The sequence below is a fragment of the Natator depressus genome, chromosome 2, assembly GCF_965152275.1.
Source record: "Natator depressus isolate rNatDep1 chromosome 2, rNatDep2.hap1, whole genome shotgun sequence".
NCBI lineage: Eukaryota > Metazoa > Chordata > Testudines > Cheloniidae > Natator > Natator depressus.
Window position 1 is genome coordinate 80,691,116 of NC_134235.1, and position 27,821 is coordinate 80,718,936.

General features: G+C 42.9%; 1 protein-coding gene across 1 annotated transcript in view; it reads right to left on the reverse strand.

Moving 5' to 3' along the window:
* Positions 1–27,821, reverse strand: part of GREB1L (GREB1 like retinoic acid receptor coactivator) — a 231,082-nt gene that overhangs the window by 138,676 nt on the left and 64,585 nt on the right. The window contains exon 2 of the mRNA XM_074944514.1: positions 21,173–21,233. The gene's annotated coding sequence lies outside the window, so the exon portion shown is untranslated. The remainder of the gene's footprint in view (positions 1–21,172; positions 21,234–27,821) is intronic.

The following is a 27,821-nucleotide window of genomic DNA, read 5'->3' on the forward strand; positions in this document are numbered from 1 at the left end:
TAAAGGGGCAAGGTGGAGACGGAAGGAGAGAGGACCATCCAGATCTTCATTCAGTTAGGGAGGTATGAGGTAGAACAAGAAAAAGAAAATGGAAAGACCTGAAGTGTAAGAGACAGGCCTGAATTCTCATTTACATTATGTACCCTTTTACACTGCTTTAAAGTAGGTGCAAATTACATGTTGTCCCGCTTTAAGACTCCTATACACTGTCAGTCCAATGTAAGAAGGCCCTTAGAATCATAGAATCATAGAATATCAGGGTTGGAAGGGACCACAGGAGGTCATCTAGTCCAACCCCCTGCTCAAAGCAGGACCAATCCCCAATTAAATCATCCCAGCCAGGGCTTTGTCAAGCCTGACCTTAAAAACTTCTAAGGAAGGAGATTCTACCACCTCCCTAGGTAATGCATTCCAGTGTTTCACCACCCTCCTAGTGAAAAAGTTTTTCCTAATATCCAACCTAAACCTCCCCCATTGCAACTTGAGACCATTACTCCTTGTCCTGTCATCTTCTACCACTGAGAATAGTCTAGAACCATCCTCTTTGGAACCACCTCTCAGGTAGTTGAAAGCAGCTATCAAATCCCCCCTCATTCTTCTCTTCTGCAGACTAAACAATCCCAGTTCCCTCAGCCTCTCCTCATATGTCATGTGTTCCAGACCCCTAATCATTTTTGTTGCCCTTCGCTGGACTCTCTCCAATTTATCCACATCCTTCTTGTAGTGTGGGGCCCAAAACTGGACACAGTACTCCAGATGAGGCCTCACCAATGTCAAATAGAGGGGAACGATCACGTCCCTCGATCTGCTCGCTATGCCCCTACTTATACATCCCAAAATGCCATTGGCCTTCTTGGCAACAATGGCACACTGTTGACTCATATCCAGCTTCTCATCCACTGTAACCCCTAGGTCCTTTTCTGCAGAACTGCTGCCTAACCATTCGGTCCCTAGTCTGTAGCTGTGCATTGGGTTCTTCCATCCTAAGTGCAGCACCCTGCACTTATCCTTATTGAACCTCATCAGGTTTCTTTTGGCCCAATCCTCCAATTTGTCTAGGTCCCTCTGTATCCTATCTCTGCCCTCCAACGTATCTACCACTCCTCCCAGTTTAGTATCATCCGCAAATTTGCTGAGAGTGCAATCCACACCATCCCCCAGATCATTTATGAAGATATTGAACAAAACCGGCCCCAGGACCGACCCCTGGGGCACTCCACTTGACACCGGCTGCCAACTAGACATGGAGCCATTGATCACTACCCGTTGAGCCCGACAATCTAGCCAACTTTCTACCCACCTTATAGTACATTCATCCAGCCCATACTTCTTTAACTTGCTGACAAGAATACTGTGGGAGACCGTGTCAAAAGCTTTGCTAAAGTCAAGAAACAATACATCCACTGCTTTCCCTTCATCCACAGAATCAGTAATCTCATCATAGAAGGCGATTAGATTAGTCAGGCATGACCTTCCCTTGGTGAATCCATGCTGACTGTTCCTGATCACTTTACTCTCGTGTAAGTGCTTCAGGATTGATTCCCTGAGGACCTGCTCCATGATTTTTCCGGGGACTGAGGTGAGGCTGACTGGCCTGTAGTTCCCAGGATCCTCCTTCTTCCCTTTTTTAAAGATTGGCACTACATTAGCCTTTTTCCAGTCATCTGGGACTTCCCCCGTTCGCCACGAGTTTTCAAAGATAATGGCCAATGGCTCTGCAATCACATCCGCCAATTCCTTTAGCACTCTCGGATGCAACTCGTCCGGCCCCATGGACTTGTGCACGTCCAGCTTTTCTAAATAGTCCCTAACCACCTCTTTCTCCACAGAGGGCTGGCCATCTACTCCCCATGTTGCGATGCCCAGCGCAGCAGTCTGGGAGCTGTCCTTGTTAGTGAAGACAGAGGCAAAAAAAGCATTGAGCACATTAGCTTTTTCCACATCCTCTGTCACTAGGTTGCCTCCCTCATTCAGTAAGGGGCCCACACTTTCCTTGGCTTTCTTCTTGTTGCCAACATACCTGAAGAAACCCTTCTTGTTACTCTTGACATCTCTTGCTAGCTGCAGCTCCAGGTGCGATTTGGCCCTCCTGATATCTTTCCTACATGCCCGAGCAATATTTTTATACTCTTCCCTGGTCATATGTCCAACCTTCCACTTCTTGTGAGCTTCTTTTTTATGTTTAAGATCGGCTAGGATTTCACCATTAAGCCAAGCTGGTCGCCTGCCATATTTACTATTCTTTCGACTCATCGGGATGGTTTGTCCCTGTAACCTCAACAGGGATTCCTTGAAATACAGCCAGCTCTCCTGGACTCCTTTCCCCTTCATGTTAGTCCCCCAGGGGATCCTACCCATCCGCTCCCTGAGGGAGTCGAAGTCTGCTTTCCTGAAGTCCAGGGTCCGTATCCTGCTGCTTACCTTTCTTCCCTGTGTCAGGATCCTGAACTCGACCATCTCATGGTCACTGTCTCCCAGATTCCCATCCACTTTTGCTTCCCCCACTAATTCTTCCCTGTTTGTGAGCAGCAGGTCAAGAAAAGCTCCCCCCCTAGTTGGCTCGTCTAGCACTTGCACCAGGAAATTGTCCCCTACGCTTTCCAAAAACTTCCTGGATTGTCTATGCACCGCCTTAATGTAACTCAGATTCAGGCTCACAAACTCCAAGCTAACTGGAACAGAGGGGGAATACAGAGGGTTAATAGATCTTTAGAGCACAATCTATGCTGTCGATATTTGTACCAAAGTTGTTACATCAGGGCAAATCCCAAGTTAGGTGTGCTGCATTAGTGTAAAATGGGCCTGGCACCAGTGTAACTTACTCTAGTTTCAAAACATTTCTACCTTGGGGGTTTGACCATTGTGGCACTCCAGTATTAGTAGCTCCAGTACACCCAGGCCCTCTGCTGAAGAATGGATAGATGGAAATTCTGGTAGAGAGATCTGGCTGAGAGCTTGTCTACACATGGAGCTATTCCAAAATAGCTATTCATTTACTCCACTTTGAAAGTGGATTAAGCTAAACAGGAATAAATGAGTCTTATTATAGAATAAGAGTGCCCATACACAGTTGTTCATGAATAACTGCTGCACTTTAAATTCACACCCTATCTTAATCCAAATTAATTTCAAGTGTAGACAAACCCTCAGTTGAGAGGAAGGGCAGGAAGTATGGCGCGTTAAGAAATGCTGGAGAGAAGGAAACTATTTGAGAGGGGAGTATCAAATGGTGAGAGATATGACTTAACTTATGTTCTAAAAAAATAAGAAAAAATAAAACACAGCTATTTGATATTTTTATATTCTTATTTAAAAAGAAATCATAAATACATAACTATATGGTTTCAGTCCCAAGTCAGAGACTGAGAGAACTGACTATTCTCATCTGGAGAAGCAACTTTTGTAAACCCAGAACCTTGTTTACAGTAACTTACACTGATTCAATAGACATCAAAACTCTGAGCAACAAGCTGTCTGTTGCTAACTCATAGAACTAGTGACAATTATGTCAGAAACAAAAAAGGTAACAATATTTACTGATTTTCATGAGCTTTTATTCCAAAATTTTAGGTACTATCCAAAATCTCAGAAGTCTGAAACAGAACCTATTATATTTTCCAATTGTTTTAAGGGATACATTTAACCTAATGCCATACTGAAATCAGAAACAGATACTCCACTGTCAATGTGCTGTACAAACACATTCCCAGCCCTGTGTTGAAAAACATACCTGATACTTGGTGACCCGGGTACAAATAGATTTGTAAGATCATGCTCTTCAGTGTAGTTAGTTCTTATATTCCATAGAGAAAATGAGGTGATCTCTAGATGGGTGTGGGTTATTGTCTTCTTAAACCCACAAGTGACCTTTGTACTGAGGCATCTCACAGCACTCTAAACAAAGAGGCAAACTGACTGACCTGTGATATAAGAAATCATCTTCAGAAGCTTCATTTCAAGCAGGCCCCACATTCAGCCTCAAAAGCTTTTCTAAACAAGTTACTTCAAGTATCTGTTCTTTGGAGTGTTCTGGGTTTCCTCATTAGAAAGATATTCAAGCAGAACAGATCTCTGTCAGGACTTACCGCTTAACTATTGTACACTTGTGCAGAAATACACGATAGCAGCAGATCTGGCTAAAAATACTAATATTAATCACCTTTATTTGTTTCAGGTATTCTAGGTATTTTGACATGGAAACAACCCCTTGATTCGCATTTGCAACTTTTCCCTTTTGGCTCGGACTGTCACAGTCCAGTCCTAGTTAACTGGTTGAACTGATGGGGGGAGGGAGGGAGGAGGGGAGGACATTGACCTCCAGTTGCTACGGTTACTCAGCAGTGCAGGCAGGAGGCCTCCAGCTGAAGATGTATGTACACTGGAGAACTGATCAATTTCTAATTGAACTAGGGGGCTAGAACTGGATAAACACAACCAGGCCAGTGTGCCAACACTAGTCATGTTGATTTATGTTCTCAGCTATTGCAGTTTTGCCCCACATCTTCACTAGAACGATTCTAACCCATTTGAGTGGCAAAGCCCTGGGAGTGCCAATTGCACAGTTCCCTGCAGAGCTACCAGGAGCAGTAGAACTGAGGAGACTTCAAGAAGGCCACACATGTACTATGAGGAAGCATTAGAACTACTGGAACTCTTTGTCCCATTATGCCAGCAACCACCACATACACTTACACTAAAATGGTTCAGAGTGAAACAGGGTCCGGAATGTCTGGAGCACTTTTGAGTTCAGACACAAAGCTGAGCTACAGGAACCAAACTGTTCTCTACATGTGAGAATTTTACTGTACAAAGATGATCTCATGGCCTGTGTACACAAACATTTAAGTTTGCAGCAAGCTGGGGTGTAAATCTACCCCATACCAGCCTGCCATCCACTAACTGTTTGGGTGGACCCTGCTGACACAGACTAACAGTTACTTAGTGCGCTTTAATCAAAAACTAGTAGAACTAGATCGAAATACCTTAAGGACCTGTTAGTGCATGGCAGCAGGAGCCACGTGGGCAGTTACTGGATGGCAGGCTAGTGCAGGGTAGATTTACACCCCAGCTTAGACACAATGAACACGTAGACAAGCCCTAAATGGCAGAGGCAGGGTTGAGAAGGGGGAACATTCAGTCAGAGGGTTCCTGCAGGTACAGTACTGTACACTAGCGACGCATCATTCTCCCACATCTCCAAAGCTCTAGGAGTTAGGGAAGAGAGGAGACCCACACATTGGGAGGGAGAAGGAAAGGGGAACACAACACACAGATGGGATAAAAGAGAATAAATGGAGAGGGGGATCTCAGGAGAAAAAGAAAAGGGGAAAAAAAAAATCAGGGCTTTGGAGCGGAGCCCACGGAGCAGCTCCGGAGCAGTGGAGCTGCAGGTTTTTGCCTGGAGCTGGAGCGGAGCCAGAGCACAGCTCCAAAGCCCTGAAAAAACCACTCTTCTGTACCAAAGAGAGAGGGGGTCCACCTGAAGATTCAGAGGGAAGGAATTCTCCCTTTAAGGGGCAGAGGGAGAAGACAGGCTGTCCTCCATTTAAACATAACCAAGGTGGCTTCTCTCAAGAACACAATCGCAGATAAGGGTAGGACTTAACATGAATTTCAGGCTGTGATTTTCTTAGATTGTAAACTCCTCAGGACAGAGATTCTACTTCCCCATTAAAAATATATATATATATCGATGAAGTCCAAGTACTTTGCAACTTCTTTTTGACCGGGTCTTCTCTAGATACCACTGCAATACATATAAATCCAAAGAAAATAAAGCAATTATATAGGGTCATTCATATGTTTGGATAAAGATATCCATCCATGCTCCTGGTTATTTAACCATAACACAAATGTTATTAGACACTGAATAAATAAGATATTTGATTAAAATAAAGTAGTGTCACCAAAATGCACACTAACCACTCTGCAGGTTTACTGAGTCACTGGCTTACTCGGAGAATTGTCTGTCAGGGAAAAACATGTCAAAGGTTGTTAACTATGTTGATATGAAGACTGTGTTATGCACACTAAGCTATAGAGCATGCAGTTTTGATAAACTAGAATGCCTTGGACCAAATTCAAAGGAGTAATATTTATTTTCTCCACCTAGTATATTGGTACTACATAGCTGACAAGTGAGGATGGGTTGTGTCAGAGCTAGGTAAGGGGGACAAACTGGGAATTCAGGGCTGGCAGGCAATGAAACCAATCTTGAGCAATGAGCTGTGCTCCCCTTCCATAGCTTGCACACTTCTGGTGTCCTCCAAACAGCCCTTTTATCTGATGCCAGGTGGAGACTCATGCTGCAAGTCCCTTCTGAGTGTTGGGGACTGAAAATGCCCCAATGCAGCAGCAAGTGAGAAATGGAATTGGGATGGTGGCTGTTTGGAGGAGAAGGGAAAGGAGCTCACTCTTCAGGGTTGGATTGTCTGCCTGCTGTAAGGTCATGAACCACACACACACACACACACACACACACACACGTCCACAATCCCTAGCCAGAGGGAGGGGTAGACAAAGATACAGCACAGGGAGAGGGACGAGTATGTCACTCTCTAGAGCTGTGGCTTCTCCTTGGCCTGTTTCTGGCTGCCGCTTTGTTTGAAGCGGCAGCAATTGTTGTGTTCTCTCTCCCAACAGCCTTTACTGCCTCTTTAGTGCTAGTAAAGCTGGCCCTGCCCCCAGCTAATGACATAGTGCCCAGCTGTCAGCAGGGAGTGGGGGCCCATAGGAGCTCTGACAACTACCAAAAAAAAGAGTGAGAGATTGGCGATTTATTCATCATACTCCTCTCTGAAAAATAATGATCCCCGCCGTGCTTTTTTTTGTTTGTTTGTTTAAAGAGAGGAAGGGCAGTTGTTTCTTCATGCTCACAGCTGCACAGGTAATGACCTCTGTCTCTAGCTCTCCAAAAGCTAACAGTGCTGGTTACTGCACTCTTCCAGTGTGATCTGGAAAGAATCCAGTGCACGACTGATTACATTTCATCCACAGTTAGTTTAACCTTTGAAACGTGTCAATCAATGGAACAGGCCACTAGGTAAGGTCAGTGCAACCTTGCCAGTCCAAGTATTCTCTCACTATTTACACAGAAAACAACTGTGTGTTCAGGGACTCTTCCCCAATAAATACAAAATGCACCATGAAGACCGCAATGAACCACTAATATTATTTTAAGATGCAATAGCCACCCATGACTATCCACCAAAAAAAGAAATTAACTCTGCAAAGATAAACTCTCTTTCAGAGCAGTGCTTACATAAACAAAAAAAATTATTTTCCCTACTCAGGAACAACAAAGAACACCATATTTTTCTTTATCCAATCACCTAGGCATTGTTTGATTTAAATGTCACACATTAAGCACAAACATTTCATATTACTCACTCCCTCAGAATACTGGAAAAAAAGTTATAAATTCAATTTTAAAATTTCCAAATGAGAGAAAAAAAAGTCCACACATGGTGTTCGGAAATGAAGTTTAAAATATTACAGCAATTGTGTCAGCACTGACCACTAGAATTCAGGTTGCAAAATATTTCCCATTACAGTAGAACCTCAGCGTTACGAACACCAGAGTTACGAACCGACCAATCAACTACATACTTCATTACTGGAAGTACACAATCAAGCAGCAGCAGAGACCCAAAAAAAAAAAAAAAAAAAAAAAAAAAGAGCAAGTACAGTACAGTACTGTGTTAAACAAACTATTGAGAAAAAGGAAAAGCAGCATTTTTCTTCTGCAACATAGTAAAGTTTCAAAGCTCTATTAAGTCAGTCAATGTTCAGTTATAAACTTTTGAAAGAACCACCATAACATTTTGTTCAGAGTTACAAACATTTCAGAGTTAAAAACAACCTACATTCCTGAGGTGTTCATAACTTTCAGGTTCTACTGCATATAACCTCCTATTCTGAAACTCAGAATACTCCTGCTTAACAGCCCAATTCTCAAAGATGTCGAGTGCCCTCAACTCCCACTGAACTCTGTTGGGAACTCAGCACCTGACAGGATCATGCTCTTCATTCCTGTCCAAAATATTTTTTGGAAAGTTTTGAGTGAAATCCTAGAAGGGGAAAAAAAATAATTTCCCCACTTCAAACGTTCTAGCTTCTCTTCATTTTTATTTTAGGTTTGTATAGAGCTAGGTCACGGAGGTATAAAGCTTTAGAGCTCAGAGTTGGACTGGAGAATGTGTCCATAATAAGGACCAATGCCAGACATGGAAAAAAATGGTCTTGACATAATCAGAGTTATGTGGATTGTAATTTATTTATTTATTTATTTTTAGCACTAGACTAAGCATGTGCAGTTAGGGTTTTCTCAGACAATGTGCTTGTGTGTACAGCTCAGGGTGTAAATGCTTTTCAGAAAAGGGCAAGAGGTTTCTATTAGTTTCTCAGAGAGACGCTGTGCTATTGCTGAGCTCTTTAATCCTGCTGGAAAAGAATAATAAAAACAACATTATAGTCTATGCCTGATTTTGGCAATTTTCTAAAATACTTTCCATTATAGTACAATTTCTCCATGTTACATTCACATTCCCACACACTTACCGCATCCCATTCTTACACACTTACCAATTGGGACGGGGTACGGTAATAGGAGCCTATATAAGAAAAAGACCCAAAAAATCGGGACTGTCCCTATAAAATCAGGACATCTGGTCACCCTACATTCTTCCAAGGAGCAATTTGTTCTCCCAAGATTGGAGTTCTGTTGTTGCACCATGCCTGAGGCCTAGCTCCATCTCCAGTATTATCAAACCAAACTGCTGCAAATCTTCATGACGGGCATGAACCCAAAACCTTGCCTACATGTTCATCGTGACAAAAAAAAAACAGGGTCTCCAGAGCAATGTGAGCCATTTTATACTACCGACACAATTTGGATCTATTTTCAGAATAGCAGCCGTGTTAGTCTGTATCCACAAAAAGAACAGGAGTACTTGTGGCACCTTAGAGACTAACAAATTTATTTGAGCATAAGCTTTGGATCTAGCCACACAAACAAATATAACTCAATTCCCAGAGACACTAACTTCCAAAGTTGTCTACAACTCTGACTCCTACAGGTGAAAAAACATTATTGTGAGTGCTAAAAATTACTACTACTATTGAAGTTTATAAACAATCTTTTTGAAAGGAACGCCTTTCAAATTTTGTGTTTAATTTTGAATTTTTCCAAAGGCCGTATGGTGGGAAGATAAAAATCTCACAAAAGTTTATGAAACACATATGCAAAGTATATTTTATTATAATCATCGTCTGTATTACCATAGAAGGCACACGCCCTAGTTATGCAAAGCACTGTACAAACACAGAACAAAAAAAGATGGTCCATGCCCCAAAGAGCTTACAACTTAAGTATAAGAAATGGATACAGTGAGATGGGAGAGTACAAGGAATTAACGTGAAAATATTGCTCACTATGGTACCAGAATACCAGCAGCCTAACGACTTTCAATTATTTTGTAGGCATCACTGCAAAGAAGAATTTTAAGGAGGGATTTAAAGGAGGATAATGACATAGCTTTTCAGAGGTTTACGGGGAGCTCCTCTCAAGCATGACGGATAGCAAGAGAAAAAGCACAAAAGGTGCCTGTTTGAAAATTTAACAAGTGGATGATGAAAGGTGGCATCATTGACTGACTGGAGGCAGAACTCAACATTTCAATAGTGAATGAGCGATGATAGGTACAGTGGGAATAAGCCATGAAGGGCCTTGAAAGTGAAGACAAATAGCTTATATTTGTTGCAATAGAGAAGGGGAAGCCAGTGGAAGGATGCAAAGAGAGGGGTGATGTGGTCAAAGCGACAGTCTGGAAGAATGATCTTTGCAGCACTGTTCTGAATAAATATGAGTGGGCAAGACTGCATTTGTCAAGACCAGAGAACAGTATGTTGTAGTAATTAAGACATGAATGGACCAGAACCTGGATGAGAGTTTTAGCTGTGTGGATGGATAGGCAAGGCTGTTTCTTAAGAGATGTTACAAGGAAAGAATCTGAAAAATTTAGACATAGCCTGCAAGTGAGGATCCAGAGAGAGGTCCAAGTTGAAGATGACACCCAGGTTACAGACTTGAGCGACAGGCATCATCCTGTTGTTGGCCACAGTAATCACGAAAAGAGCTTGGGGAGGTCTTGGGGGAAAGATTAAGAGCTCTGGGCTTGAGCCGACAGCTAGACATCCACAAAGAGATGTCAGAGAGACCAGCCGAGATTTTAGTTTGGAGAGGAGGACACAGACTATTCACTTTACAGCCTGTTAGTACTTCTCACAGAGGTTTGCACAGGAAGAAAAATGTCATCTCCAAATGAATTCGTGAAGCCAGCAGGTCCTTTGTTTCCAGTCATTGTAGGGTCAAAAGATAAACTTTCATTTTTAAATGGAAACACGTGGGAGTCCAATCAGACCAAATACATACTGGTACAAGCGATCTTTACTCATGCAAGTAGCTCAACTGATTTCAGCGGGACAGTGTGCTGGAGGACTGCTTAGGTGAGCCTTAGAGTCCAATCCAGCAAAGTAACCAAGCACATCCCATTAAAAATGTCCACATGCTTGAAGTTATGTATGTGCTTAAATGCTTTACTGGATCAGTGACTTAATTAGCAAATTACTTTCTTCATTATTAAATATCCTTTCATATTGACATAGATATGATTTGATTTAAAAATATGTTCTATGTCCTCCTATTCCCAAGTGTCAACCTGTAGTTCTGTTTTCTTTTATCAGCTAACTAAAAGTAGGAAATGTATATGTATGTGTTTCTGCAATGTAACTTTTAAGTTTAAAAACAGTCAAATTATTAGAGCCTGATCTAAAGTGGAAAGACTCCCAATGACCCCTGTGGGCTTTGGATCATGCCCTTAACGAGTAATTATACTCGGCCAATACAAAGGTAACTGGAACAGCACACAAGTGCAAATGATTACTACCATCACCACCACCCAAAATAGCCATATAATAGATGCCTTCAAAAGTATTTTGAAAATATTTATTTAACAATCTCTAACTACTAAAATAGTCATGATGAGGTTGTTCCCAGAGCTGAAGATGTTTGCAGCAATTTTTCGTCAGGCAAAAGTCTTGATTCACAAGCTAATACACAAGCCATCAGTCGGATAACGTGGCTTGTGAGCCAATATTTTGTAATTTTACAAGTTTCTTTCCTGTCCAGTCTAAATAAATTGTTTCTCATACTTTTCTTTCATGAACTTATGAGCACTACCAAGGTTTATAGCTATGTAAAATGAAATTTCAAGATGAAAATAAATTTTCTATACACCAAAATAGCATATGATATTGGATATTCATTATTCTAGATGTATTAGAGCAATGAACAGATACAAAGAAAAACATATGACTAACACCATTGAACTGAGACTTTGCAACACTGAAGAATACTTTTAGATAAAGATCTGATGAAATGTTGGTAAAAGAATGAGTGTAAAAGAAGTGTTGCTTTGTAGCATCAAAGCTTATCCTACAGAGAATGTACACATAAGACATTTGGAAAAAGAGGGGTAATTTAATAGCATTTGCTTCTATCAGCTGACATTTCAAGGTCAGGCACATCCATGTTTTAGGTGTCTGGTTTTGTTCCAATTCTTCAGTTATAAGTGGTTATAATTCATCATAACTTAAAATGAAGCCAGTTTGAGAGCTTTTTACCATTTGCTTAAAAGCTCCACACAGTTCCAAAAACCCACTGCATTATTCATGAGAATTGATTAGTATATATCTAATAACGTAAACATTAAAGAAAAGAGTGTCATCTGAAATCACAGTCAAGACATACCAAGTCATAGAAGGAAGACAGCTCCATACATCTAATGTGGCACACTAAATACAATTGAAATAGTACACTAAATTTCAAACCTTACAAGAAAAAAAGCATAAGCCAACAAGCTGCAAAAAATTTATCTATCACATTTATTTTTGTACAATGATCTTTATCACAGGGCTGCTTGCAAACTTAATTAAAGAAAAGACTGCTTCAAAAATAGGATTCAATTAAAAAAAGTAAACACAGAATGTTTTGTTATGCATCCCAAGTCCTAATTAATGCTGGCCAAAAATTCTGACCTTTCAAAATTTCCGTTAAAAATGTGTCATAATTTTCATCTAATTCCAGTCTTAATCTTCCAACAGAAGGCATTATAGTGATATCAGCAACATGGGACCAAAACAACCTTTAGTTTTAAAAAGATTTTTATTGTCCTTTTCTACTTAGAACTAGCCTATTATGAACACTAGAAATTCACTTTTAGATCATTTACCAGAAGATTCTTGCAAAATATAAGATCATTTAATTTTTAGCACTATATTTCATTGTTTAGTTAAATCAAAAACCTGAAAGGATAAAGGATAAAACAAAATAATATTACAATTGCAGTCTTACTCAACTGAAGTAAAAAAAAAAAAAAAAAAAAACCATAGAAACTTACTAATTTGTTTGTTTTCAAGCTGAGGGATTATACCCGGTAAAGGGAGCATCCTCTACACATTTTCAAAATCACAGTCATGCTGATTCTGAAGGGGGACTGTTTGAAAAAGGATTTCTACATCTCTTGCTCATTTAAAACCTGATCCTTAAATACGCTGGGCACCTGAAACTCATGCTGCTTCAACAGGAACCCCAGGTCTCAGGATCACGTCCTTACTGCACTTGAAACAAAAACTGAGATCAATTAATTACTGGCTGAACCTCACAATGTCATGGATGTAACTCCAAAGAGGTTGAAGAATACTTAGAAGACAACAATGTAACGGTACTGAAATCTTTTAATCCTCTTTCTTTGCAAATTCTGCGTCACAGATCAGAAGAATGACATCCTATTCCAACAAAATGGAAAAAAAGTTGCTCTCACATGAGCATGAATAATCTTCTGACACCTTGACAAAGAAATTCTTTGATAGACTGAGAAAGGGGTTTTCTGATTTCCTCCCAAGACAGGAGATTGTCTTTATCCATCATCCCCTCTTCCTGATCCCTTCTTCCCAAATATCCACATCAGCACAACTGTCTATCAGACTAGACAGCAGGAGGGAAAGGTCTGAATGACTGATAGGGCACCAGCACTCTACAGTGCTATTTAAATGAAGCAATCTATTGTTAGAAACTTGCTTTACAGCAGTTAACCAAATATAATGGTAACCAAATATAATGGTAACCAATTCAACCATTGTACAGCTTGACTCAACCCAAACTAATAAGAGAAATTTAGCTAAATTACATGATTTTAAAACCAGATATGTATCCAAACTGAATCTGTCAGTAAAACTTATTTAAAGACGAAGTGTTAAAAGAAAAAGTTCCTCACACAAGTGCATTGTTCCATGCTCACCAACCTCTGCGTGAAATCCTGGCCCTACTGAAGTTAGTAGCAAAAATCCCATTGACTTCAGTAAGGTCGTGATTACACTTGAAACTTGCTATGGTTTTTTGCATCCATGTTAAGTGAGCCAGAACAAGTATTGTGCAAGTAATGCATAAAACACTGCATTATTTTCCTACAAGTAAGGTAGTTTTGCTTCATATCATATGTTGCCACACAGCACAGTGATGTTGAAAACATCTGGTCAGACCTCACATGGTGCATTGCTCTGCTGCTGTGATGCTATATACATTCAGGGATTTTTTGCACTGTGCATGTGGGACAACTACTGGAAGGCAACCGAATTCCTGAGCTTGGGGTCAAGTTAAATAAATAATTCCCATGATTCCTCTCCTTTCATGCTATCATCCATCTAAGTTTTGCAATCCAGAGCCATTTTCAGAGCATGGTCATGCAGCCTGGAGGAAGCATTGGTGAACGTTATGATCCTCATGGTGATGAATATAAATAGTCTGTTACAAGCATATCTAGATTTGTGCGGTAACTTCAGATCCAGGGCGATACCGGCCCCCTGAGAAGGAGGAGGCGGCTGAAATCAAGCAGACACTTTCCTAGACCTTCTCCTGGAGCAGCTTCACTCAGTGGAGCACCACTTTTGGGCTCAGCCAGCTATCAGTGACTGTTGTGACAGGACAGCAGGGCAATTCTGGGATGACCATCTGTGATGGCAGAACTTCAAGATGTCATAGCCTTTTTCTTAGAAATCTGTGCAGAGCTCACCCAAGAGTTGCAGTGGCTGAACACCAAAATGAAAACTCCCCTCAGCAGGGAGAAGCATATGGCCATGGCCTTGTGGAAGCTTGCCACTCCAACTGCTACTGGTCAGTAGCTAGCCAGTGTGGTTTTGGTAGATCAGCCATTGGGGAAACTGTGATGGAGATATTTGCTGCAATCAAGAAGGTGCTTCCCACCAAGTCATCAGGCTGGGCAATGCATAGGAGGTTATAAGTGCACAGTTGGGATTCCTAAACTGTATTGGGGCCAATGATGGGACCCATGTGCCTAACGTTTAACCCCCATGCCAGACCCACGAGTTCATCAACAGAAACATTGCTCTATGGCGCTACTAGGTCTGTTTGAGCACTGTGGTCAGTTCACCAATATTTACATAGCATAATCTGGAAAGATCCATGACTCCAGGATCTTTAAAATGCTGGACTGTTTTCTAGAATGAAAAATGGAACTTCTGCTCCTATGGTCTCTACGGATATTTGATGACATTGCCATTCTTCCAGTCACTCTGGGAGATCCAGCCTACTCTCTTCTTCTCTAGCTTAGGAAACCTTTTACTGGGCAACTGGATGGGCAAAAGGAACTGTTTGACTATGCCCTCTACTGTGCAGAATGACAGTAGAATATGCACTTGGGAGACTGAAAGGCAGATGGAGGAGTCTGATGTCGAAGCTGGAGGCTACTGAGAAGTATCTGCCTCTTAGGACAGCTGCTTGCTGTGCTTTGCACAGCCACTGTGAGAGCAGGAGGGAGAGCCTGGAAGATGGGAGTAGGTTGGCAGACTTGCTAAACATTCTGAATAGTCAGAGAAGATGCCACGACGACATGTGGAGGCAACTCAGGGGACACCTGTGATCAATGTGTATGCATTTTTATAAGGCTTAAATCAGAATTAGTGCACTTATCTGAGTATGTACGTGCAATGAAGCAAAGCTTTCTTCATATCACATATGGGAATTCTAGGTTTCAGAGTAGCAGCCGTGTTAGTCTGTATCCACAAAAAGAACAGGAGTACTTGTGGCACCTTAGAGACTAACCAATTTATTAGAGCATACGCTTTCATGGGCTACAGCCCACTTCATTGGATGCATAGAATGGAACATATAGTACGAGGAGATTATATATATATATATATATATATATATATATATATATATATATATATATATATATATATATATACACACACACACACACACAAGGTGGACATTGCCATACAAACTGTAAGAGACTAATTAATTAAGATGAGCTATTATCAGCAGGAGAAAAAAAACTCTTGTAGTGATAATCAAGATGGCCCATTTAGACAGTTGACAAGAAGGTGTGAGGATACTTAACTTAGGGAAATAGATTCAATATGTGTAATGACCCAGTCACTCCCAGTCTCTATTCAAACCCAAGTTAATAGTATCTAGTTTGCATATTAATTCAAGCTCAGCAGTTTCTCGCTGGAGTCTGTTTTTGAAGCTCTTCTGTTGCAAAATTGCCACCCTTAAATCTTTTACTGAGTGGCCAGAGAGGTTGAAGTGTTCTCCTACCGGTTTTTGACTGTTATGATTCCTGATGTCAGATTTGTGTCCATTTATTCTTTTGCATCGAGACTGTCTGGTTTCGCCAATGTACATGGCAGAGGGGCATTGCTGGCACATGATGGCATATATCACATTGGTAGATGTGCAGGTGAACGAGCCTGATAGTGTGGCTAATGTGATTAGGTCATGTGATGGTGTCACTTGAATAAATATGTGGACACAGTTGGCATTGGGCTTTGTTGCAAGTATAGGTTCCTGGATTAGTGTTTTTGTTGTGTGGTGTGTGGTTGCTGGTGAGTATTTGCTTCAGGTTGGGGGGCTGTCTGTAAGTGAGGACTGGCCTGTCTCCCAAGATCTGTGAGAGTAAGGGATCATTTTTCAGGATAGGATGTAAATCTTCGATAATGCGCTGGAGAGGTTTTAGTTGGGGGCTGAAGGTGACAGCTAGTGGCGTTATTTTCTTTGTTGGGCCTGTCCTGTAGTAGGTGACTTCTGGGTACTCTTCTGGCTCTGTCAATCTGTTTTTTCACTTCAGCAGATGGGTATTGTGGTTTTAAGAATGCTTGATAGAGATTTTGTAGGTGTTTGTCTCTGTCTGAGGGATTGGAGCAAATACGGTTGTATCTTAGAGCTTGGCTGTAGAGAATGGATCATGTGTTGTGTCCTGGATGGAAGCTGGAGGCATGTAGGTAAGTACAGCAGTCAGTAGGTTTCCAGAATAGGGTGGTGTTTATGTGACCGTCGCTTATTAGCACTGTAGTGTCCAGGAAATGGACCGCTTGGGTGGATTGGTCTAGGCTGAGGTTGATGGTGGGATGGAAATTGTTGAAATCACGGTGGAATTCCTCAAGCGCTTCTTTTCCATGGGTCCAGATGATGAAGATATCATCAATGTAGCGCAAGTAGAGTAGGGGCATTACGGGATGAGAGCTGAGGAAGCGTTGTTCTAAGTCAGCCATAAAAATGTTGGCATACTGTGGGGCCATGTGGGTACCCATAGCCGTGCCGCTGATTTGAAGGTATACATTGTCCGCAAATGTGAAATAGTTGTGGGTGAGGACAAAGTCACAAAGGTCAGCCACCAGGTTTGCTGTGACATTATCGGGGATACTGTTCCTGACGGCTTGTAGTCCATCTTTGTGTGGAATGTTGGTATAGAGGGCTTCTACATCCATAGTGGCCGGGAAGGTGTTTTCTGGAAGATCACCGATGGATTGTAGTTTCCTCAGGAAGTCAGTGGTGTCTCGAAGATAGCTGGCAGTGCTGGTAGCGTAGGGCCTGAGGAGAGAGTCTACATAGCCAGACAATCCTTCTGTTAGGATGCCAATGCCTGAGATGATGGGGCGTCCAGGATTTCCAGGTTTATGAATCTTAGGTAGCAAATAGAATACCCCTGGTCGGGGTTCTAGGCATGTGTCTGCACAGATCTGTTCCTGTGCTTTTTCAGGGAGTTTCTTGAGCAGATGGTTTAGTTTTTTTTGGTAATCTTCAGTGGGATCAGAGGATAACGGCCTGTAGAATGTGGAGTTAGAGAGCTGCCTTGCAGCCTCTTGTTCATATTCCAACTTATTCATGATGATGACAGCACCTCCTTTGTCAGCCTTTTTGATTATGATGTCAGAGTTGTTTCTGAGGCTGTTGATGGTGTTGTGTTCAGCACGGCTGACGTTATAGGGCAAGTGATGCTGCTTTTCCACAATTTCAGCCCGTGCACGTCGACGGAAGCAATCTATGTAGAAGTCCAGTCCGTTGTTTCGACCTTCAGGAGGAGTCCATGCAGATAAGTCTCCTGTTGATAACAGCTCATCTTAATTAGCCTCTTTCAGTTTGTATGGCAACTTCCACCTTCTTACTATATGTTCCATTCTGTGCATCCAATGAAGTGGTCTGTAGCCCATGAAAGCTTATGCTCTAATAAATTTGTTACTCTCTAAGGTGCCACAAGTACTTCTGTTCTTTTTACGGGAACGCTAGTATCCTTTACGGGAATTTTAACATAGCGTATGGATGGATGTTATTGTAGTGCATTTGAAGGTGCAGTAAAGGTGGACTGTAGCAGGGAGCTGGTGCAAAAGCACCTAATTAGCCCAGTCAGCTCCAATCAAGGGAAGCAGATTGGGGCTGATGGAAGAGGCCTGATGCCGGCCTGAGGATTGGCAACACCTTCTGGCCTGACAAGCCAAGGGCTATAAAGGCTGGGAGGGAGCCAGAAGGCAGGGGGCAGCAAGGGAGAAGTCAGTCAGGGAGGGAGTTGGAGGCCTCCTAGTTGAAGGCTGACTCTGCTGTAAAGCTTGTATATAGATAGACACTGGTGGTGGGACAACCTTAAGTAAATAAAGACACGGGTATTTCACAACCCTGAAGCCTCTCTGAGCCTTACTGGGGAGAACAGGTGGGCCCCAGGAAGAGGGGTGGGTCGTGAACCCTGTTACACAGACATTTTCATGAATTCCATAACAATTCAGTGCAGTGGACGAGTGTATTTTCTCGAATTGTTCTAGCTATAAAGCCATGACTACAAAGACATTTAGAATGTATTTTTAATAAATAATACACCAATATAAACAATTTTGAGTAGTAAAAAGCTAACGATACATAACATTGCACAAACAGAAAAGGAGAGATTTAAAAAAACCCTTCAGAAGTCACAAAGAATAGCATGCAGACAAGGTCCTGACCCAGGATCACAAATGTATGTACACAGGACACTCATAACTGTTCTCGGCATCTTGGGATGTGGGATAGCGGTAGAAGAGCCTCTCCCTTGCTGGTGAAGGCGTTAAGTGAATCTCCCATTTTCCACTATTTTCTTTGTTGTTCTGTGACATAGAATGCCTAGAGAAGGACCTGTTTCTGGGCACTGTTGCAGTGAATGATGCATCCCAGAAAGTGGAAGTTTCAGAGGTAGAGGCTGCAGGGGACACAGAGAATGGTGTTGTCCTTTACCATAAAGTTACCATGTTCTCCAGGAGGACGATTTGCCTCTCCGTCATCCCCAGCAGCTGTGCTTGTGCAATCTAACTATTTCCCTCCCCATCTCTCTCTCTCTCCTCTGTTATGCTTCAGGAAACCTTCCATCCACTCCTTCCTCTTTTGCGATTCATACATAAAGGTCACTCAATAGGTCATTCCTTGAGCTCCTCCTTCCTCCTATGCTGATTGGGCAGCCATTCACTTAATATTAACACTCCTGTCCTAGGTCACTGCTATGGGGGGAAACTAGTTATTGTCAAAACTGAAGTCTTCATGCCAACAGTGATAAAATGTTGCTTTTTCCTTCATTGTGGAATTCCATTATCATAGGCTTTCCCCACATCTTGGATGAGTTTGGAGATAGTTAGATGTTTTCACAAGCTTCCCCATTTGTGCAGGGCCCTGGGTCTGTGCGGTCAATACAGTGGGTGGTTGTTCTACCAACTTGGGGGAAAGAGGTAATTCACGTGAAAAGCACAACAGACATCAAGGTGGGGGCTACTTAAAGATAGTGCAGCAAACTCAGGCTAGTTATTGCATGTGTACCCCTGTAGGTAACCAGTGAGATGGAGGTTGGTGGGTAGGGAGAGAGGGCACCGGCTGATGTAGGCTAATGATTACGCATGCACTTCTGTAGACTATGCTTACTTTGGCTACCCTGAAGCATGTTCCCAAAAGGCAAAAAAGGATTATGTTCTACAAGGCAATGGGCAAAACTGGGAAAATATGCCATGCTGCCATTTGTCACAATGGTGTCTCCAGAGCTGCTGCTGGAGCAAAAAGGGAAACCTGATTTACATGTGCATGTCTCCAGAGAGATGCATTGCCATGAAATCTCCATGCCAAATTAGAGCACTATTTTTAGCTTAAGTTCTCTTTAGTGCCCATGGATAAGCATAAATTGCACTGCCAAATTTGTAGAACTCTGCAATAGCTTGTGGGGGAGGCGTAGATACCCTTAAAATAACTTTCTTTTGAGAAGTGTTACGTAACTGTGTTTGTCTCAGAGTTCACTGGGTTGCTGAGATTGGAGATTTCATTATCACTCTCCTCCTCTTCGTTTGTGCCATCAGTGGTGTCCACCAAATACAATGGTTCAGCAATGGATCTCTCACAAATATACAGTCCAGCTCATTACAAAAGATGTAGACTCTGCAAGCTCTCCCAGAGCCCTATTATTGTCCCCAACACTCTTGTAACCCAGTTGGAGCTCCTTTCCTTTACTAAAGCATTGGCTTGGGTCCCAGTTGTACCCTCTTACCTTCATTTTTTCCAGACAGTTGTTTGTATATTTGTGCTTTGTGATGGCTAGAATCCAGGTGGGCCTGTACATGCTCCTCTCCCCAGAGAGCAATGAAGTCCAGGACCTCAGCACAAGACCATGCTGAAGCATGAGGCACAACTGTTCAATGATCAAGAGTAGAGTATGACAGGTCTGCAAACCCCACAGCAGTTGTAATCACAAAAGACAGAATCTGGCTGCACACCAGCATTTAAATGGAGAAGTGGCATCTGGTCAGGATGACCCTGGAGCAGTAGACGACACATAGATATCCATCAAAGCAGCATAGGATACCAGTGGAAGGACTTGGCAGTTATGTAATGTTGTTTCCGGATGGGGATGTAGCCACATCTAGTTTGCTGAGTGTAAACCCACATCTCAGTAACTCACTTTCCAAGTGGATTTAATAACACACATTAAAAAGCCAGATGACTTGAAAAAAAAAATAGTTTGTGACCACAAGGTACTTTAATGCAAAATACCTCACGTTAACCTGCAACAAATTTCAATTGTAGACAAGCCCTATGTCTAGGATTTCACCCTTTGTGTTTGCATACTTCCAGTTCGGACATAAAATGTTCACTTGTGAAGAAAAATATGAGACCTGCTTTTGGGGAAAACATATTTTAAATGAAGCATGTTTCCCATACAACGAAGCAGATTCTGTCCTGCTACACTAGCTTTGATGAGGTTGCATCGGTATAACCCAGAACAGATGGCCCAATACATAGTGTTCTGTACACAAATACATATAGATGTTTAAAGTGCAGAAAGCCTTCTGGTTTCTCATTTGTAATGCACACTGTAGGTTGATTAAAGAAATCAATAAATTGGGGCATGGTTAGGGGTGTGCTTCATTCTTTTCAACAGTCACAAACAGGAACACTAGAAATTATCTGCTTAGGGCTCCTTTTAAAACATAGTCCTTTGTTGGGTGTAGTTCATGAAACAAGCCAGCACAAGTCAGATCATAGCAGGGCACGGCTCTCTGGGAACTGCTCCCAGACAGTATAAAAGTGATCCTGGCACAGTTCTCAGTGACCTGTTTCAAGTGGAAGTCAGGCTGGAATCTGCACGGAGCTATGGCTAGCATACCCAATCAAAACAGCAAAAGGTTATAGCTGACTGAGTGTTCTTTTGTTGCGGTTGCCAAGAATAACTGCTTCATCCGAGACACTAGAACTCACGGACTCCTTATGTTTATCTGCACCACTATGACCTTGACTGCTTAGTTCTGGACTCACCCCGTAAAATATGGGACCGAAGCCGTTCTGTCATCGAACACTTCTGCAAGCGAGTCTTCGTCTGCAAGGAGGACAGAGAAACCAGATAAAGCAAAACCTGACGGAGCGTTTTCTCTTATATGCTGTAAATATAAGTCCTAGCTGAAATGTATTATTCAAAATGCAAATAGACTTCTTCCCCAAATCCCATAAAAATTGTTGGTGATGCCAATAAAGTTGAAATCTTTTTTCAAAGCTAAAATAAAACACCATTTTTGAAAAACCACAAACGAAAAAAGTTTTCTAGTCCTTTGTACAGCAAAAGGTTGTAGATCAAGTACTGGAACAATGCATTCTACCTCCATAAAACACTTCATAAACATTAAATGAGAGAGAGTACTAAACATTATTATTTAACTGAGAAAATTTGGGGCTTAATTCTATATTCAGTTAAATAAATGGCAAAGCTCCAATGGGCCCTTGATAGAATTGTGTGAAGGATTATGTGACTATTAAAGTAGTTACATAGGGGTCATCAGTCCTCTATCAGATGCACAAAGTAAACAAAATTGCTCAGCTTTCACATTCACGTATGGTTTACTAATATGCTGGCTTCCAGGTAAAAATCTGAAGCCCTTCAAAAGGCCAAGTAAGCACAGCAGAGTCTATATTTTATTCTTAGGAAGGAAATCAAGCGGGAAATAAAAAAAAACAAGCTTTGTAACATTAGGACTATGTACTGTAAAAGTAGATCTTGGTCAAAGACAGCAATAATTGAAACAGCTGCGTTAAACTTTTACTGTCTTTGCTGTGTCTCTTTTTTAAAATCACATTAAGACAAATTTTTTAGGTAGACTATTAAGCCAATTTGTGTGGTTACTGTTACAATAAACCAGATATTTGGAATCTACCAAGGAAACCTTTCATTAATTGAACTTTTATGCAATGAAATATGTTAACATTAAATACTACAGTATTTGACTTATGTAAGATAAATTAGTATCCCCAGGCTCTTTCCAAGCATCAGATTAAAATGCTCTTTGCAAAATATCAAACAAATATTAAAAAATTTTCATGACATTTATGCCTCTGAAATATATTCTAAAAGATTTTTTAAATGTCTTTTAAAGGTACATTTAAGGTAAATTTAATGCATATGATGAGGATCATGTTTAAGTTCCAGGGAGAGAAGAAAAATGTAACCATGGAAATTACATTTTTGCTAGTGTTTTGGACCTAGCTGAGGGTTACACTTCCAGCCATCCTACCATTAGTGTACTTATGGAGAGACCGTAAACAAAGCTTCAATACAGACATTTTGTTTAAGATAATACCCATTTGCCTATTATCATTTCTGACTCATTGACATGTAGTCTTGCTTCCATCAGAGACCAGAGGTCTTGAATGGATTTGTATCCAATATATATATTTCCAAGCCTCTGATGCTCATGACTTTGAGGACTCCTAGAGCTGACCCCTACAAGGGAGCTCCCATGTGAAGTTTGTACAAGCTGCACCACTACTGTAGTAGTCATAATATCCCAAAGCTTTTAAACTTTTAAACCATTTAAATTATTCAAAACACTTCAGAAACATAAAATAAGATTGGAGGAAAAGACAATGGAGTCAGACGCAGGATTTACATAGAGGAAATCACCAGCTATTGCAATGGGATTCTTGTGCATGGGATAAGTCTACGCACAAAAATATAAAGCCCAGGAATTGTTAATTATGAACTTGCCTCCATGATTAGTGTCAGATATTTTCACCCCCTCAGAAAAGCTAACCCCAGTGCCTTCTACCTACCAATGTAAAGCACCGAGGTACAGGTAGGGGTCTAGAGTAGTGGAAGCCCATCAGGATAATCTGATTGCAGGCCGCGAGACATTTTGGTGGCGTTGACTGTCCGCAGGCATTGGGAGCTGCGGGGGGCCGTGCCTGAGGACGGTCAACGTCACCAAAATGTCTTGTGGCCCGCCATCTGGTCTAGAGCTTCCCCCCCCCACACACACACACACTTATTATAAAACCCCCGGCCTGGAATATCTCTAGTGCCATGCATGATTAATGCATTTTTTTTTACCTTATCCTTTGAGTTGGTTTTCACCAGCCAATCTTCCACATAGGATAGACTATAAATTCTTTTCCTTCTCAGCAAGAAGGCTGCAATTCTCTGTCATTACTTTGGGGAGGAGCACGCTGTCCTGATGCCCATCCAAGCAGGAGGGTTTTGTAATGAGAGTGCAGATTTATTACTACGATTTAGAAGCAGTGTTTAGTGAGCTGCAGCACAGTACATGGAGGTAAGAGCCACGCATTACAGCATTGTGCAAGTAAATACCTGTAACCAGTGATGAGCTGGAGCCGGTTCGCACCGGTTCGTGCGAACCGGTTGTTAAATTTTGAAGCAGTTTTAGAACTGGTTGTTAACCCGCTTCCCTGCAGGGGGCGCTGAGGCTTTGATGGGCTCCGGCCGGGAAGTGATGTAATTCCTCCTCCGGCCGCCGGGGGCACTGCGCTGGGGGAGCCATGTGGGCTGCCGCCTGGCCCTGGGCACGAGCCCTGTTGCTGCTGCTGCTCCCCTGGCCCTGGGGCTCCCGCTGCTGCCTGGTGGGTCCCCGGCTGCTCTGCTGGGGCTGGGCTCCATCCTGCTGCTCTCCCCATGAGTACCCACCACCCTGCCCGCAGCCAGCCCCCGTCTCCAGCCACCGCCTGCCTTGCCTGCAGCCAGCCCCGCACCCCCTGCCCTGCCCTGCCTCCAGCCAACCCCTGCCGCACCCACCCTCTGCCCTGCCTCCAGCCATCCCTTGCCGCATGCACCCCCTGCCCTGCCTCCAGCCAGCCCTGCACCCCCTGCCCACAGCCAGCCCCTGCCACACCCCCTGCCCTGCCTCCAGCCACCCCCACACCCCCTGCCTGCAGCCAGCCCGTCTCCAGCCACCCCCTGACTTGCCCGCACCAGCCCCTGCCGCACCCCCTGCCCTGCCCGCAGCCAGCCCATGTCTCCAGCCACCCCCGCACCCTTTGCCTGCAGCCAGCCCCTGCCGCACACACCCCCTGCCCTGCCCGCAGCCAGCCCATCTCCAGCCAGCCCTGCACCCCCCTGCCCTGCCTGCAGCCAGCCCCTACCTCCAGTCAACCCCTGCCCTGTCTCCAGCCAGCCCCACACCCCCTTGCCTCCAGCCAACCCTGCACCCTCCTGTCTCCAGCCAGCTCCGCACCCCCTGCCCTGCCCACAGCCAGTCCCGCACCCTCTTGCCTCCAGCCAACCCCGCACCCTCCTGTCTCTAGCCAGCTCCACACCCCCTGCCCTGCCCGCAGCCAGCCCTGCACCCCCTGCCTCCAGCTAGCCCTGCCCCACACCCCTGTCTGCAGCTGGCCCCACGTCCACTGGTGCCCTGCAGTTCCCAGGGCAGTAACCCTGCACACCTGCTTCAATGAGGGGACAGGGAGCAGCTGGGACCCACACATGTGCACACCCTACGGTGACCAGACAGCAAGTGTGAAAAATCAGGACAGGGGGTGGGGTAATAGGAGGCAAGGTAATAGGAGCCTATATAAGAAAAAGACCCCAAAATTGGGACATCTGGTCACCCTACCACACCCCCAGGGAGTGGCGGGGACCCACACATGTGAAACGGAGCTCATTTCTAGTTCAGACCCATCTTTTTAAAACAGAACTTTCGGCAGGGTTAACATACATCCGTATTTTCGCGGACAGGTCAGGCTTTTTGGTTCTTAAACCGCTGTCCAGGAGGAATTTTTAAAATTCCTCCCGGGAAAATACAGACATATGGTAACCCTGTTGGTACAAAAAATACATACTGGGGCACATCCTTTAAATCACAACTTTTTATAGGGAACCGGTTGTTAAGATTTTGGCAGCTCATCACTGCCTGTAACCTTTGATTCTTAGAAAATGACCTAAGATTCTGTTATGCCCTGGATGTAAATGACAATGAAATTGACAACAACAACAAAAAAGTTTCATGCCCCTAATCCCACCACGCCGCCACAGGGCAGAAGCCCCAAGTTCCCCCGCCCAGTCTTGTAGGCAGAGAATGGTGGTTTGGGGAGTTCCAGGAGCCACATTTTAACTGTAAAGAGCTGCATGCAGCTCATGAGCCGCAGTTTGGCCACACCTGATATATCAACAAGTGAACAGTGTTAACTGAATTCAAAATCTATCAAGCCCATGATTACTGCCTCGTGTCTTTGAATTCAGAATAGACAAGAGGATCATCTAGAAATAGGTCAAACAAAACACCAGATTGTTCTCGTCTTTCAAATATTTAATCCAAATCCTTGTTAAACATGGGGATTCAAATTCTCTTTACTGGGAGTGCCAGAATGTTAGACTCTTGGAACCTGAAATTTCTAATGGGTATAGACAAGGCTGACTTAGAGGAACAATGTTTACTCCACAGCCCTTTCTACACTACGGCTTCTGCCAGTGCTATGGGTGGTGAAGATATATCCACCAAGACTGATCATGGGCAGCTGGTGAAGCTTCCCCTGGGGGAGGCTAGCTCCCTGCCTGCCTCTTCCACTTGAGGCCCCACCACACTCCACCCCCGCTCTGCCTCAGGCCCCGCCCCTACCACTCAGCCCCCCCAGCCCACCGCTCCCCTCCCTTGTGCAGGGGGTGGATGAGGACAGACAGGGCGAGCGGCAGGCGGGGGGGCTCGTGGGGGAGGGGGCATGAGGAGGGACACGGCGAGCAGTGTGGACCTTCAGAGGGGGAGAGAGGAGGAACTCATCAGGCAGCAGCGGGTGGTGGGGACCTCGGGGAAGGGGCGGAGCAGGAAGGGGAAGAGGTAGAGTGCAGGCAGGGCCACCACGGCCCAGGCATCCAGCAGTGGCAGCTGTGCCAGGGGAAGCTTAGCTTCCTCTAGCCTATTATACCCACCATCCATGGGAATGATGAATTCAAAAATCTTAGAAGACACACCTTTAAAGGCATCACCAGCTCGATCAAAATCATCACTGCCACCTGACTGATGTACAATTTTTTTTTAAACCAGGGTTTAGGAAAAAAAAAGTCATCTGTACATTTGATTTTGAAAACAGATACACACATTAAAAAGAAGAAAGGGGTGGGGAAAAGGCTTCGTCCCAATCTTCATCCACTTTAATTCAGCAGCTGAGTTTTAAGATGATTCGTGCTTGTTCAGTACATGCTGTTCTCATCATAACGAACATTTACAGCAATTCTTATCTTCAAGGAGTACATTTTGTTCAGTGCTATTCAAGTGCGTACTCCAAACAGTAAACTACAAACGAAAGTAGATATGCTGAAATGAATTATGATTGTTTTTATGTAGATGTACTACAGCAGTGAAAGGCAACTGTACTATTGCTTTATTATTTCCAGTCTTTCCCTCCATGCACCTAAGTTAACAGAACAACCAGGAGAGAATGGTCCATTCCCTGCCTTTAAGCAGGATAATTATTTTGAAGGCTATGTTCTCAATTTGTATGTTAAATTAGAATTGCAACATACCCATTGATCCAATGCTTTAACTATTTTTCTTCACACAAGTACTCATTACTCAATGCCTGTCCAATTAACAACCCCATCCAAATATAGATCATAGCCCAGTCACTAGCTGTAGTGGCTTCAATGAAGAGACCACAGTAATTGGCATGACTCTTCTATAGCACAAGATTCTATTCCACAAAGCATGGAATCCATCGCACAGAAAAGAAGCTCACTGAACAAATTTTTACTGATTTTACACTAGATTCACTTGCAGAGTCCCCAGTCCTCACAGGCAAATGTATGTTTGGCAGTAATAACTGAAAGGAGGGACGGCAGGGGAAGTTAAGTAATACTTTACTGCAACATCAAAACCTGTGTTAATTCTGGGAGGGAACAATTGTACAAACAGGTTTGTGCAAAATTGATTTTAGTTTGGAAAGGACTTGTGCTTTAGATGGCATCATTTCCAGAGTTAAGAGGCATTTGCCACATTTTTGGAGGAAAGTCAAAGTACAGTTATGTATGAGTTGTTTTTAAGTTTGATTCCACCTTATGCCTGGAGTGGGAAGTGGCTAACATGAAGTATTTTCAGCCATCCATGTTCATAGGCTGCAGTAAATATTTCACTTTCAAAAGAAAGGGAAAAATGAAAACTTTATAGACTTGCAAATCTGAGGAATTTATACTTGACTTGCATTCTTTACAGTATGGTTTTAAACTACAAATCCTTTGTAAGTACATAACAATAAGACAGGAAGTAGCGAAGTCATAATCAGTAACCTTAGATCTTTTTGAAGTGCAAAGAAGCAAAGTGACAACCTGCTGGGTAAAACTAACATCACACCTCTAGAGAAGTAGGTAAGTGATGAGAGAAAATCATTAACAGCTATTCCATTGTACAGTGAGAATTTCAAAACCAATTACAAGTTCTCTGGAATGGGATACATTTACACTTAATAAGTAGATTGATTCAATGCACTTGTTTCATCATTCATTTTAGTTTTTGAAAAAGTGAAAGCCACCACTGCTGTTGGTATCCAAAAGACGTGAATGATTCCATACAGAATTGTTTTATTTTCTTCAGCATAAATGAGAAATTACCCAGGTTTATAAAACAAATGGATGGTGCATTTATTTAAAAAAAATTAGATTGCCAATATCAGCACTGAGACGTTGGACAACAAAGTC